At 42.6% G+C, this 15,018-nt stretch overlaps 1 protein-coding gene across 6 annotated transcripts in view; it reads right to left on the reverse strand.

The window, feature by feature from the left end:
- The window catches only part of LOC147015135 (unconventional myosin-IXa-like), a 219,456-nt gene that overhangs the window by 202,137 nt on the left and 2,301 nt on the right, over positions 1 to 15,018 (reverse strand). The window contains exon 2 of one of the 6 annotated variants that reach the window (XM_085849587.1): positions 12,026 to 12,113. The exons of the other annotated variants lie outside the window; for them this stretch is intronic. The gene's annotated coding sequence lies outside the window, so the exon portion shown is untranslated. The remainder of the gene's footprint in view (positions 1 to 12,025; positions 12,114 to 15,018) is intronic. 6 annotated transcript variants of the gene reach the window in all.

The raw sequence follows: 15,018 nt of genomic DNA on the forward strand, positions 1-15,018 counted from the left end.
TTTACAGGCCGTAGGGGTCGCCGTGGAATTATAGCACGGAGTTATAACTTTTTTCATTTCTACGTTGGCCGTAGCAATTCGACAAGCCAAGCTGTGACGTAGATGTGTTCCACGTCGACCGTACGTAGGGCGTACGGTGGGCTTGCGTTATTCGTGCGGCTGCCGAAGGCTCTTATCAATGAAAAATGAATTTTGCCAACCCCCAAAAAATTACGGCGGCCACACTATTTCCACGGTCGCCGTAGGGTAGTCCTAAGGCGTCCCTGTGTTCAACGTACGGTGGCCTTGCGGTCTGTGTGACTACCTGCGGGCAACGCAGGGTCGACGCACGGTTCCCCTACACCCGCCGTGCATCCTACGTACGACCTCTGTGGCAGTCTGCGTCGGCCGTGCGCTACCACGAGAGATTGGAGTATAGGTATTTGCCTATACTCCGAACTGTTATATATTATAGTTATAGTATATTCAGTTATATATTCTGGTATATTCCAAACTGTTATATTTTTATTTCAGTAAAAAAAGAACTGGTATATATACCCACTCGGTACCATCCGTCTGGCCGCACGGTCACCTTATGGCCCCCCTGCGGTCGCCTTGCGGGCACCTTGAGGCTACCTTGTGTCTGCCTTGAAAATTCTATGGCCGCTGCAGGGACGCCCTAAGGTCACTGTGCGACATCAAATCAAAGACCGTACGGCACCCCCACGTTTTCGGTCTCCACAATTTCTAAATACCCCGTGCGGCTACCCCAAAAATAAAAACATATGTGACTGCTACATTGTGTGACCGTGGAAATACTGAGGCCGCCCTATAATTGCTAGTGGCCGTAGATTTTGTAGACCCTATGGCCGCCGTGCCAAATGTGACTTCGGCCTTAGCACGAAACTCAAATGCGCACACTCACAGCCCCCATTTGGCACCTGTTCGTCAAGTTTCATCGAAATCGGTTTGCTGGTTTGTGCTGTGGAGCCTCGCATTGCAGACACACACACACACACACACACACACACACACACACACACACACACACACACACACACACACACACACACACACACACACACACACACACACCCCGACAATAACGGATATCTAGTGAATCCCAACAGATTCTTTCCACCACTCATCACTTGTATGACCGAAATTGACAGCATATTTGGGACCACATACAAAAAACAATAAAAAGAGCAACCAGAGATTGCAGACCCTCACCAGGACTTGTTTTTTATGGTGTATTTTGTGGAGTGTTGGTGTACTGGTGTTTTATGTAATTAATAGGAGGCAGAACGAGAACTGCCACTTTATAACTGCTGGCAGTGATGACCGGGTACCAAGATGTTCCGCTTTGATTGGACACCTGACCCTGACCCATGATGTTTTTTTAAATTATTATTCAATTTAATTTAGAATGGGATTAAAATATATTCAATTCAAATCAAATGGAAGACCAAATAGGTACATTCCTGCAATGGAGTAATCAAGTAATGCAATGGAGCCACTATGGCAGCCATTTTGAAACAATATTTGAATTTTTGTTTTTGCATTTCTACATGTTTTAAGTGATTTCCAACCCCCAAAAAAATTGTTAGAGGAAAAAAAAACAAAATTTTGCAACTTTGTTTTCAACAAAATTTCGATTTTTTTTTTTTTGCATTTTTACATGTTATAAGTGTTTCCAACAAAAAACATGCCAAAATTATAATTGCGGCTGATTTTGGAACTTCAGGTGGATATACCCACGTAAAATCAATTTGTCTCAAGGAATCTAGTTATGACGAACGAATTGAGTATGTAAAAGTTAAAAGTAAAAGGGAAAGTTGCAAACTATAACTCTGTGAGCACTGTTGATGTCAAATTGAATGAATAGGATATCAGGTTCACTTGAGTGACCTAGCAGTATTGGCGGCGGAGGTTTTGCACTCTACCGAGTGCTCCCCCTCTAGTTTACCCTGTGTACCCCCACACTATCCCTCTCCCTTCCACAGATTTCATGTCTGTTCCCCACTCTTTTTTCCTTCCCTCTCCCACCCCCCTTGTTGTGAGTTTCTGTGTGTTAGCTCTCATACGAGCCTCGACAGGAAATACCACCTCCCCCCCCAAAAAAGTCATCAGGGGGAACCTGGATAGGATTTGCATTTCAGCTGCTCCTCCTCTCCACTCAAACCCATCCAGGCACAGCCAAGTGAGCCTTATTCCAAGACAAGTTTTGTTTTTTGGAGGATTTATTATTTATACTGTGCAGGAGGATGAAAGTTTGAGTCTTCAGGTCCTTGGTGCTTCCAATCTTGCTCTTTGAATGTGAGATTTGGACTCTGACCAGTTATCTGAGACAGAGAATTAATTCCTTTGGTACCACGTCTCTTCGGAGAATACTTGGCTATTGTCACATTTTGTGTCCAATGAGCGGTTGCTGAGAGAGACTCAAATGAGATTCGTTACTTGCATAGTCCGTGAGCGTCAGCTGCTGCTGTACGGACACGTGGCTCGTTTTCCTGACGCTGAATCTTCTCACCAGATTCTCACAGCGAGGGAGCCTCGTGAGTGGAGGACACCAATGGGCCGACCATGTGCCTTGTGGTTGCAGCAGGTGGGGAGATGGGAGAGATGGGGATGGATGTCCCAGGCATCTGCCTGGGTGATGGCCAGACGGAGGTCTCTGGACTACCGGCGCAAAGTAGATGCAGCGACGCGCTGCTCCGGTGCATGCTACCACACCTGACCTGACCTATTCCTGTGCCAAAAATGAGACCACCTGTGCAACTTGCTCGGTTACCACATTATCATTTCTGGGAATTTTATTGTGGTATTGCTTCCACACTTTTGGTCATGACATCTCACTGTTCAGCATATAGTGAGATCGAGTCCAGGGCTAGCTAGACTTAGCTAAAAGGAATGGCTGAATGAGGCAGGACTTTGTACATTGCAAAGGAGGTGATTCCGAGGGATCTGATGGATATTTATTATAATGGAAGGAGACCAAATCGAAGCAGGACAGTTTTTTAAAATATAATTTATTTAATGTTTTTTTTTTAAATAGACGAAGATTGACAGTCAGGTCAGGTATGGGAGCATGTGCCAGAACAGCGCGTCGCTGCGTCCACTTTCCGCCGGTACTCCAGGGGCCTCGGTCTGGCCATCCCCCAGGCAGATGCCAGGCCCATCCCCATCTCCTTGAGATGATGGTCAACCTGCTGCAACCACGAGGCATGTGGTCGGCCCACTGGCCTCCTCCACTCATGAGACTCCCTCGCTGAGAGAATCTGGTGAGCAGGATCAGCGTCAGGAAAACGAGCCACATGTCCATACAGCCGCAACTGACGCTCACGGACTATGCAGGTAACAAATCTCATCCGAGTCTCTCTCAGCAACCGCTCGTTGGACACAAAGTCCGACCAGCGTTAGCCAAGGATTCTCCAAAGAGACCTGGTACCAAAGGAATTTAGTCTCCGTCTCAGATCCTTGGTCAGAGTCCAAGTCTCGCATCCATTGAGCAAGACTGGAAGTACCAAGGACCTGAAGACTCGGACTTTCGTCCTCTCGCACAGGTACCGGCAGCGCCACACCCCATGATCCAGTGAATCCATGACTCCCCAGGCCCGACCCAGACGTCTATTGACCTCTGACTCACAGCCAGCAGAGACATGAATATCACTGCCAAGGTAAGTGAATCTCTCTGTGACCTCCATATCATCACCACAAACAGGTACAGACAAGATAGCATCCAACACATCATTGAAATCCTGGATTTTGGTTTTGACCCAGGAAACCTGTAATCCCAGCGGCTCCGACTCCTCAATCAGCACCTTGATCTCTCTGACATCCTCCCCAGAATCCAGTCCATACAAGTGCTGAAAACTGTGGTGGCCAGTGCAGACCCCTGACGAACTTCAGTAATAACTGGAAGTAAGTCAGAGATGGTATCACCACCCACATCTCACAGCACTCAGTACCCAAGTATAGTTCAGACACCAGATTGATCAGTTTTGGTGGCACCCCACAAAGAGCAAGAATCTTCCAGAGAGCACACAGATTCACTGAATCTAACGCTTTGCAGAGATCAACATATGCTGCAAGCAGCCCCTGCTGAAACTCTCGTCTGCATTCAGTGAGGACCCAAAGGGCAAGGATACGGTCAACCATTGACCTCTTTGGTGTAAAGCCTGACTGCTCTGGGTGCTGGTGCTCAAGCAGATGGTGGCGAACCCTATCAAGAATTATCCGAGCAAAGACCTTGCCCGGCACTGAGAGCAGCTTCCCCTCTCGGTGGTTGTTGCAGTCCTGGCGATCACCCTTCCCTTTCCAGAAGAACAACAAGACCCTCTTCCAGACAGTTGGGATGATGCCTGCGTTCCAGGCAGAGCACAGGACTGCATGCAACGCAATGCACAAATTCCCCTGTGAGTAGGACGAGACTCACTTGACCACGGGTGATGCTCTATGCCCTCAGATTCCTCGCACATAGGCCTCCTTGTCCACCCTCAGCGCACGTACAGTTTTAGGCCTCAACTCCATGAATAGCTAACCTCTATGACTGGTCAATAGTATCCAGTGTCTCTTGAAAGACAAAATTCTTCTTCACCCTTCGGTGAGTTCCAAGACATCCACTGGCAACATCTAGGATGGTGGTCTTGAAGGCACTCCACAACTCTTCAGGATTCCCCAAAGCAAACAGACCGCCTAAATCTCCACTCAGCCTGTACGCAAACTCCTCTGCTACCCTCTCATCTTTGAGCTTGCCAACATCCAGCCTAGGCTGGGATGGTGCCATTCTCCTGGAGTCAAGTTGCAACTTCAGAGTTGCTACCACAAGCCTGTGGTCGGTATTGAGGAACTGAGCACTCCAGCCGACCCTGCAGTTCTGGATCATCCTCCAGCAGCCATCAATGAGCACATGGTCAATCTCCTTTGCCAAAACACCAGCGTTGGAATACCAATTCCAGCGATGAGCCTTTTGACGCTGAAACCATGAAACCAGCCACCCCAAGTTCATGACTTCTTGCAAAGTCAAGGAACTTGGTGCCATTCTGGTTCAGTTCCAGACCCATGGGGACCAACACACATCTCATCACCCCTGGAACAACTTACTATAAGCAAGGGGAACAAAAGGAATCCCCTATAATATTCTCCGCCAGTCTATATGTCGCTCTGTCCGTCCAGGGTGAAGCTTGGATGGCCTGACTCCACCCACAATTGTCACCTCAAAAAAATGATATTATGTCTGCCATTACTTACTTATTTATTCATTCATTCATTCCCTAATTTGGTATAAAATGCTTTGAGAGCTCATCAGTGACACAAAATAGACCAGAATACTGAGATCGGCGTTTGACGAGTAATAAGGAGGTTCAAAGTAAGATACTTTGAAATTAAATTTATAATTTGTAATTACTTTTGTATAAAATAATAATAAAATTTGTAATAATTACTTTGTAATATATGCACACTAGACTGATTGTGGTAACATGATAAATCGATGTAAGAATGCCCTCTCACTTTTATAAGTGGGAGGAGGGTAGAGGGAGAGTAGGACAGAGTTAGTGTTTTGAGAGAAGGGGGGGGGATGAAAGCAAAGATGGGTCAGTTGGGAGTGCAAGACTTGGGGGATGGAGGGGGGGGTTGAGTACTTCTGGGAAGGGAGGGGATTGAAGCTTTCAAGTTGGGAGAGGGAGGTTAAAGACGGGGTTTGTAAGGTGGATGGGAGGAGAGTTGAGGACTTGTAGACACATTATACATTGCATGGAGGTTCCACAGGTCCCTGCTAGTTTGATTATATTTCCTGTACCGATCAAGTTATGAGATAGGTCAGGTTAGTTAATTGGTTTAGAATACATCTCAATGACAATCCACAAGTCATTCACTTACACTGTCTAAAAACAACTTTTGGATTGGTCTGTTAAGCATTCACATCCAATTACACGGCTAACGATGATGTGTGATCTCAAATGCAAGACTGGCAGATAATATGTTCATTTATCTATCGTTTATCAATGTCCTTGCAATTCATATAAAAAGTATGACATCATAATGTCCTTCTACATGCAATACATGTACAACCTCCTCCATGAGTATCAAATCACTGAAGGTTTTATGATAAAAAAATCTTTTCCCAGTAAAAACTATTTCACAGTGACGACTCAAATTTAGAAATGAACATCAAAATAACCTTTTTTTAGTTTTTTTACCCCCAAGTGTCAAGAAAGCAAGTTGTACATCTTGGTTGTATTCTGTACAGATTGAGCAAACCAAGATGTTTTTGTAAAGGACATATTACAGAAGCAAACTGACTGCTGTTTACTTCTAACAGTATCTCACACAGCTTCAAAGCTTGGTTCTCCTCCTCAGAAATTTACATTCTCCTTTGTCAGCCTCCTGATTGAAATGATAGCATTACAAATGTTTGTTTTGTTTATCATCCTCACACCTTCAGGTTAAGGGTTGCAGTCGTTGACAGGTCACCCAACCTGTCCACCATGTTTCATCCGAATCCATCCACAACTTTTTGAGACATCATGCTATATATAAATTTAGACCCATCTCCCAATGGTGAAGAATCACTTTTAAAATTCTATAAGTTGGATTCACATCCAGATCTTCACCAAAACCTAATCAAGGATCCTTGTCACACACCCAACCTGTCCACAAAATTTCATCCGGATCTGTATACAACTTTGAGATATCTTACAAACAAACAAACAAACAGAAAGGGGGTGAAAACAACCTCCTTCACCTTCGGTGGCAGAGGTAATTAATGAACTTATTTGTTTGCATTGTTCAGCAAGAGAAAATCTGTCAGACTCCACAAACAATTTTTGGCACTTTTGCATTCTGCCAAGATGACATATTTGGAGCAGATTCCTGTCATCCGACAACTCCAGCCAAAAGGTGTTTGAGACCAGGGTGCCAAGAAACCACATGTATTCCTTTTTCAAACTGAGCAATTTGTACAAAAAGTGAACGCATCTTAAAACAATTATATTCACAAATGCAAACGTCTCTCTTGGGAAAGCCACGTTGCAAAGTTGGCCTCCAAAGCCAGACGCCGACTGGGCATCCTCCGTCGTGCCAAGTTCTTCCTTAGCACACCTGACCTCCTGTCCATCGACAAGGCTTTCATCCATGGCTTTATGGGATACTGCTCCCCCTCAACCAATTCCCTGCCTCGCACCTTGCTCAGCTTGATGCTGTGGAAACAAAGACCTTCAAGATCATTGGAATCCCGCACAATGAAGCTGAGTCTATAGGCCGATCACCGAACCATTGCAGACAGGTCAGTGGTCTCTCCGTTTTCTTCCGCATCCTTTCTGATCTTGCACCCTCTGCCCTCTCCATGCTTGCCCCCCCAGGTATCTGCAGGACACATACGGGCCACCAGAAACCCCTTCCTCATGAAACTGCCTAAATCCAGGATCACTGCTCACCTCCACTCAATTGTATCTCTTATTCTCAACTTGTGGAGCCAACTTACACACCCTCAATCTCATTCTTCAAGACAGCTGTTCACCACCATCGCAAATCATCCCCTATCCAAAACAATCTTTTTTTTTTCCCACACCCGTTAAAATCACCCCCTACCCCTCCCCAAATTTTGTTTCTGTATACATATTGTCCACCCTCCAGCCCTTGTTGTCATTTGCATCCCTCGTTTGTCCGTGTCTGTCTATTTTCTCCCTCCCTGATGTTGCTGTTTACCCTTTTTCCTGCTGTTCCTTTTGTTGTGTTGCACAATGATCATTCTGTGATCTAGCTCTTCCATGAATCTTGATGATGTACACCAAAAAAAAAAAAATTTTATTTTTAATTGCTTTTTACTGGAGTTCACTGTTAATGGTGTTTGTGCAAGTCAAACAGAGCACAGTACTGTTGCATTTATTCCTGCAGTCGCTGATGAACAATACAAAGGTTTGGTGCAAATCTAATGTGGCATACCAGCATTCAAAAAAAGTGGTTGGTTGATCACCTTAAAGAAATAATAAAATAATAGTGTGTGCGTGTGTGCGAGTTAACACTCACAGAGAGCAAACCCCACCCGATAATGGCAGAATCTTTCACCACCATAAGATATGCCATTACAAACAGGACAACAGGAAGTTAGTACCATTATTTTATTTATTTAGTCCTTATCTCCATTTATCTAGTTTCAATCAACAAATTATAATAAGCAGTCCATTACCCTGGATAATGACTGACAATATTTGTTATCACAAGTTACAACACGAGCCATATTTCACATTCACTATAAATGGTCACCGCCTATTAGGTATGAACCAAAATAATCATTTAGCAATGGGTAGGCTGTTAAAAAAAAAATCTTTATAAGATGAACAATGTAATAACACACCAACACCAACCACATGGATCTGAGGGAGCACTTACGAATACAAGGCACAAGCCAAAAAGGAGAGGGATGCAGAGGATGAGAAAAATCTAGGGAAGAGAAAATAGAAGGGACAATGAGGAAGTGTTCTGGGATGATTCAAAAACTATATTTTGAAGTGTATGATAAACAGATGGTCCCAATAGGTTACTCAAATGAAAGCAGCTGAGTATAGCAGAGCTACGTGAAAGCTAAATAAATAACTTTTTTGTTTTCACATTTCATCAAAAATAAAAAGTTTCTGCAACCACATACTTGGAGATATGGCTCAGAAAAGACATCAGGTAGTGTGAATGTACATTTACTACCTTTTAGTGTCGTTTAAAGATGACATGAAAAGGAAGTGAGATAGGGCATCAAATCATGATTCCAAAAATAAAATAAAATAAAATAAATGAAATCACAAACTACACCAATGACTGCTACCACCCCAATTATTCCCAGCTTTTTGAAGGGCCTGCCAGGGAATGTTTTTGGCTCAAGTCTTTCATGAACTGGCTGGCCAGCCTTGATGTTCAGATGAAAGTCAAGAATAAACATTCGATTCGTACAACAAAATTTAAATATGTATTTCAATAAAATAGACATCATCAAAGCTTTTTGACTTGCAATCCTCAGGGTAAAACCACAAGCAGATGAAGAAGAAACACCAAACTCTCATTCATAAAATCGCAATGTAATGTCCTCAACGTTGATTAGTTGAGAGAAAGAAAGGACGGGATTACCTGATTGGTGGAACCATAGAGCATCGTGAATAATAAGAAGGCGGAAATGAACCATCGTGAATAATGATTAGGAGGAGATGAATCACCAAGTACCAGCGGAAACGTAATGCTAATCAGTTCAGGGCTAGTTGGGGGGGGGGGAGAGTGTGACGTTCATGATGACTCAACATTGACTGTGATACAGTTGTCACACAGTCAAGTCATCATAATCCAAATAGATATAAATTTCAGACAAATTCTGTCTGCAAAGAATAGGATTGCTTGATCTGATGAATGTGGCCCCCAATGCATGAAGGTGAGCTAAACTGCATCCTCCACTCAAGATTTTAAACCAGCCAATACGATATTACTCTGCACAAGGAGGATTATTCGAAGTAAATGGTAACCAATTTCAGAGGCACAGGGAATAGTTGTCATGCTGTGTACATTCTTAAAAGCCCGAGTTGGTTGTCCCTGTTCGGTTGACTGACCCCCGTCTGATCCCCATTGTAAGAGTGGGTGTCTTTTGCTGTCTTTGAGTCAACCTCAGCATGTGAAGTCTTTTTGGAATACCTGAACCCTCTCCATCCATCCCTAGAGTTCACCTTTGGGATGGAATGCTCCGGCGCACTTCCCTTCTTGGATGTCTTCATTGAGAAATCGGTCGACTCTTATAAAACCACAGTTTGAGTCATCATTAAAAATCACCCCCCCCACCCCATCTAGCCTTCAGCATTACGTTTCCACTGATACTTTAGCAATTCATCTCCACCTGATCATTATTCATGATGCTCTATGTTTCCACCAATCAAGTAATCCAATCCTTTTTCTCTCAACCAATCAACGTTGAGGACATTACATTGTAACTTCATAAAACGTGAGTTTGGTGCTTCTTCCTCATTTGGTTGCAGTTTTATCCTGAGGAGTGCAAGACGAAAAGCTTTGTTAATGGCTATTTTATTGAAACCCATACAATAAACTTGACCAATCACAGAATAGTGTCCAGAGTGTATATATCTGTACATTTATTCACCAATTGCGGAGTCAGGCATCCAAGGTGTACATCTCTGTATTATTATTAATCAATTGCAGATCCACACGTTCTCAGTGTATGTGTATATATATATATATATATATATATATATATATATATATATATATATATATATATATATATATATATATATATATATATATATATATATATATATATATATATATTGTTTTCAATAGCAGATGATTCGCTTGTCTGTGGCGTATATCTCTGTGAAGGGGGGGGGGGACACCCTAAAAACAAGAAGGGCACTCTTCGACGTCACCAGATATGCTTCAGACTACGTTATTGCATCATTATAATACTTATACCAAGTTTGATTTAAATCCCTGAACATAGATTCAAAATATTAAATAATTCTGGCTGCCAGACTTTGCATCTGATCAAGTTGAAATTCAAAACATATATTCCCCATCACCATTAGATCATAAATGACGTTTCACACCAATTGATGAAGTGGTTCTAGAGAAATGCTATTTTTTTTTTTTAAGATATTCGTTCAATCCAATATGGTTGCCACACCATGTGACTGATTAAATATTTGTGAACACCCTGGTATTCCCAAGGCTTTGGGAGCATGTGGGTGGTTTCCCTTCGATCTGTCAAGTCGTTCTGGAGAACAACATTTTTAAAGGTATATTCTTCAAATAAATAAATAAATAAATCATAACTGCCACACAATGTGACATATGACGTCATGGGTGGAGAACTTTTTGTTCCTCTCATTGAGAGGCGATCATACCTGGAAAATTTTGCTTCGATCTGTTCAAGCATTTCGGAGAAAAAGGTTTTTGAAAGTTTTCTTGTTAGAAAAACGAAATGGCTGCTGAATCACATGACCTATGACACCCAAATAATCATTAAAACATGCTACACGAGTAGTCGTACCTCTGGTGAAAACTGTCATTCGGATAAGCAGTTGCAGAGAAAGCAAAGAAAATTAGTACGGACAGACGTACGTAAACACGGACGGACAACCTGAAAACATAATGCCACCAGAGGCATTTAAAATAAATAAATAAAAATAATCGCCAATTGTGGATTGAGAATCACAACCAGAAAAAAAGTTCCTCTGAGTGGACCTGTGATATGTTCAAAGGCTACGCCTATTTACGAGCGCATGGTCCAAGCTACCCTAACCTCAACCCCATCCAACATCACCATAATCATGGTAAGCAGGTCTAAAATAAATAAATAAACCAGAGTTGGTGTCAAAGCCACCCAATGCTCACCTGTTTATACATTTATCGTTTTTGAATGACTCGTCTAATAATTAATTTTTTTTTATAAAGCATTGCAGTGAAGTCTGATCCAAATAATTTTAAAGCAATAAATGTATTTGTATATTGTAATCAGTAACAAGAGCGCAAGTGAGCACAATATACGCCCGAACAAGAAGGTATATACAGAATTGTGCTACTACGTGGAAAACAGCATCCCGGTTGCCAGGGCAACCACTTTAGATGACGAACGTATGTCGCGACACATCGTCTCCACATTCTGTACCTATGTACCAAATATGAAACGTGAAAGTTGAAAACTTTGGGAGTTAGAGTGCGGACAGGAACAAACGGACGGACAGATGGACGGACGGACGGCCGGTATCATGGGTGTATAAAAATAGTGTGGTAGATAAAAACATTAGAAAGGAAAAAAATAGCTTGCACCAAAAACTTTAACATTTTCACGCTCACACCGGGGGTATCGCTATAGCTCTCTGTTCTTCGAACAGGTGAGCTATAAACTAAATCTTCATCTTTATTTATTTTTCAAATCTTACATGTTCATTGCACTTGTTATACAATATGTATGTTTATTCTCGTCAGCCAAGAACCTTCGCCTACGTAATAATACATTTTTTCAGGTTTCGTTTAGTATAGGCCGATAACTTACCCTATCGTATACGTTATCGGATAAGATAGGACGGGTAACTTGTCAGCCATGAATCTGTTGCCTCAAGCCTCGAGACAAATAGTTGCATCTGCAATACAATACAGTGTCACAATTTATCGTTGGTATGAAACATCTCAAAAATGCCGTCGCACGTGTAAACTTATCATTCATCAAAGCAGAATTAAACTTTGTACAAATACGTCATTCCTTGTGAAGTGTGCCCGAGTCAAGCAGTGTAATGCTTTCATTAGCCTGGGGACATCTTTAACACATGAGGCCACAGCTTTGTATCATCAATTGAACAGATTAACAATAGCTGCAATCTGTACACTTTAGCTTTGCTAAAGTGTACAAAAGTAGATGTTTTGGATATCTAGTATCAAAAGCATACCCGAAAGGAAAATTTGATGTGGGAATGGTATAAGAATGCAAAAATAAGTAAATAAATTTTTTTTTTTAAGTGAAGAGAAGGAAAGTGCTGGAAGGGACTTGAGAAAATGAAAATTGAGAAAATTATAGGGAATCGAACTGTTAATGAAACACTATTTCTTTGTTCATTTGTACGCAATTCACTTTCCCCATTAACAACAAAGTCGACCTCACACTTATTTAATCCGTTTGCGCAGGCATTCTTTTAGTTTTGTTTTTACAAAGGATGAGACCCCTTTCACAATCACAGAACCCAATTTGTCAGCCGACACAAAGCCAAAAGAGCTTATGCTTTGCAAAGGTTAATTTTTTTTTCCAATTATTATGCATCAGTTTACTGCAGCGCAAAAATAAATACGAAAAATAGTTCAAACGCAAACCCATTATATCCAACAATTTTTGTTGTGCGACTGGATGGTGCGGAGCTACGAGCCGCCGTTTAACTTGGGTTTGATTCCCGGCCAAAGTATAAATTGTCGGATCAGCGCTTCGCAGGCCGGGCATTTCATCACAAGGTGTGCCGTCCGTAGAATGGACGACAAGCTGGGTGTCCCCTCCCTCCAACCCCGAGTTTTCATTCATTCATTCTCCATTGAAAACTAGCACGAGAGCCTCAAGGGGCCATCGAGTCAATCGTTCGAAGGAACCATAGATCAGGTGGTCTTAATGGAGCAGCATGCTTAATCTCTCATCTGATCCAGGAAGCAAATGCAGAATCTGGTGCGGCACTGTGGCTTGCTCTTAAATCATGTAAAAGCAGACAACCTCACACACCTCACCCATCAATCACACCACCAATATGGTAAAAATAAATAAATAAGTACAATTTGTTCCCTTGAAAACGAATCCTTTTTATATCAGAAAAAGGTTTTAAATATTTTTATTTTTTTTTAAGATCAAACAAAACCGTCATCTCGTCATTCATCACCTGACTCAGGAGACCCTCGATGTATTGCCTAAATCAAGAACATTTTCGATAATTATGGTAGCAAGTTCCATGTGCCTCAAACAGCTAAAATCTGTTTAAGCAAAGCAGCTGGCCTGCTGTGGGAGATTACTGACGATGCAGGAAGTCTGCTTCCCTGCCTCGCCAACAGTACGTGAGTGGAGCATAGCTAGCTAGGGATGACTCGGAAGGCAACTTTAAGGAAAGTGCAATATGGGCCGAGAGAAGGAGTGGTTGACAGAGAGAAGGAGGCGAAGTGGGGAGGGGGGGGGAGCTGAGTGAGGGCCTTGCATTTAGACAAAAACGTGCCAAGAAATGCAGCCAGCCAGCATTTGTGTAAACCAGCACATCAAGGCAGAAACTTGTACAATCACCAAATCTGCTGCAGCAACAATTGCTCTGTGGTCACATCTGCACATGTTGCAATGGAACAAACAATGAAAAAAAAAATGAATAGAAAATAAACAATCTTTCCAAAACCGACTGCAGGAAGATGCTCTTTGATGCCTCGTTGGAGTAAAGACAACAAAAATAAATAGAGATCTTTTTAAAGCAATGGCACATTTAATGGTCAAGCCATTTTTTGGGGGAACATCCACAAAACATAATTGCACTACATCGTCGCTGCCGCAATATCAGATGAAAGCAACGTGCGTCGGCCGTGAGGCAAACCACACTATGCGCTTGGAAGATAAGCTTTCGAGTGTGTGGCTGGGTAAACTGCAATCCTCAGGCTGCGTGGGAAGCCATCAAACAAATCTGAGCAATTCAAACATGGTAGGTCAACAAGGCCAAAGAAGAGTGAACAAAACCTGTTGGTGTCAGAAAATGCCACAGATACTGTATCAACATTTTGATTCCGCCTTCGCACCGTCGATGCAATGTGCTTACGTCTGCATGGCTGTTGAAGCCGTAGAACTGGTTTGTAGCAAATCCCAAAATGTTTTGGGGCTAAAAAAAAACCCCAAAAAAACCTGTTTAAAACAGAGAGAGAGGGTGTAGTACACCGTGCGAGGTCAATGAAGTTTACCCGTCAGATGTCGGGTACAACCAGGCACTGACAATTTGAAGGGGAGTAAATGAACAAAATTAACTTGCAATCAATCAATGTAACACCCAACAATAAAATACATAGATGAAAAATTAAATAAAAGTTGAGGTGCAGTACATCGGGGGAAAAACAGAAATGGGGGGGTACAAATGAAAAGGGGGCACTCTCTCTCTCTTTATCGAGTGCAGCCTGTGGCTGCTGGTTGCATCATTGGTTGGGACGCGGCTTTGCCGCTGACGCAGTGTCCCCCTTACCAGTATACTGGTGCTCATTTTGCCGACCTCAGAAGGATGACAGGCTGAGTCAACCCCCTGGTGTATTAATTCAGCGGCCAACGGGGCTTGAACTCAGGACCCTAGGATCCCAAGCCGCCATCCCAACCACTAAGCAAACACCAAGCTAAAGGAGGCACTGCAGTATAATGAATAGACAAAAAAAGGGGGTGCAGTACATGGGCAAAAACAAACAAGGGGAGGAGGAGGAAAGGATGCGTCTCATTTGGGAATGGGGGACGAGGCAGGGGGTGCAGCACGTGGACAAAAAAAATATATATATATATTGATGAAG

Source organism: Eptatretus burgeri, chromosome 12 (assembly GCF_056783735.1).
Source record: "Eptatretus burgeri isolate ZD-2024b chromosome 12, Ebu_testis_v1, whole genome shotgun sequence".
Taxonomy (NCBI): Eukaryota; Metazoa; Chordata; class Myxini; order Myxiniformes; family Myxinidae; genus Eptatretus; species Eptatretus burgeri.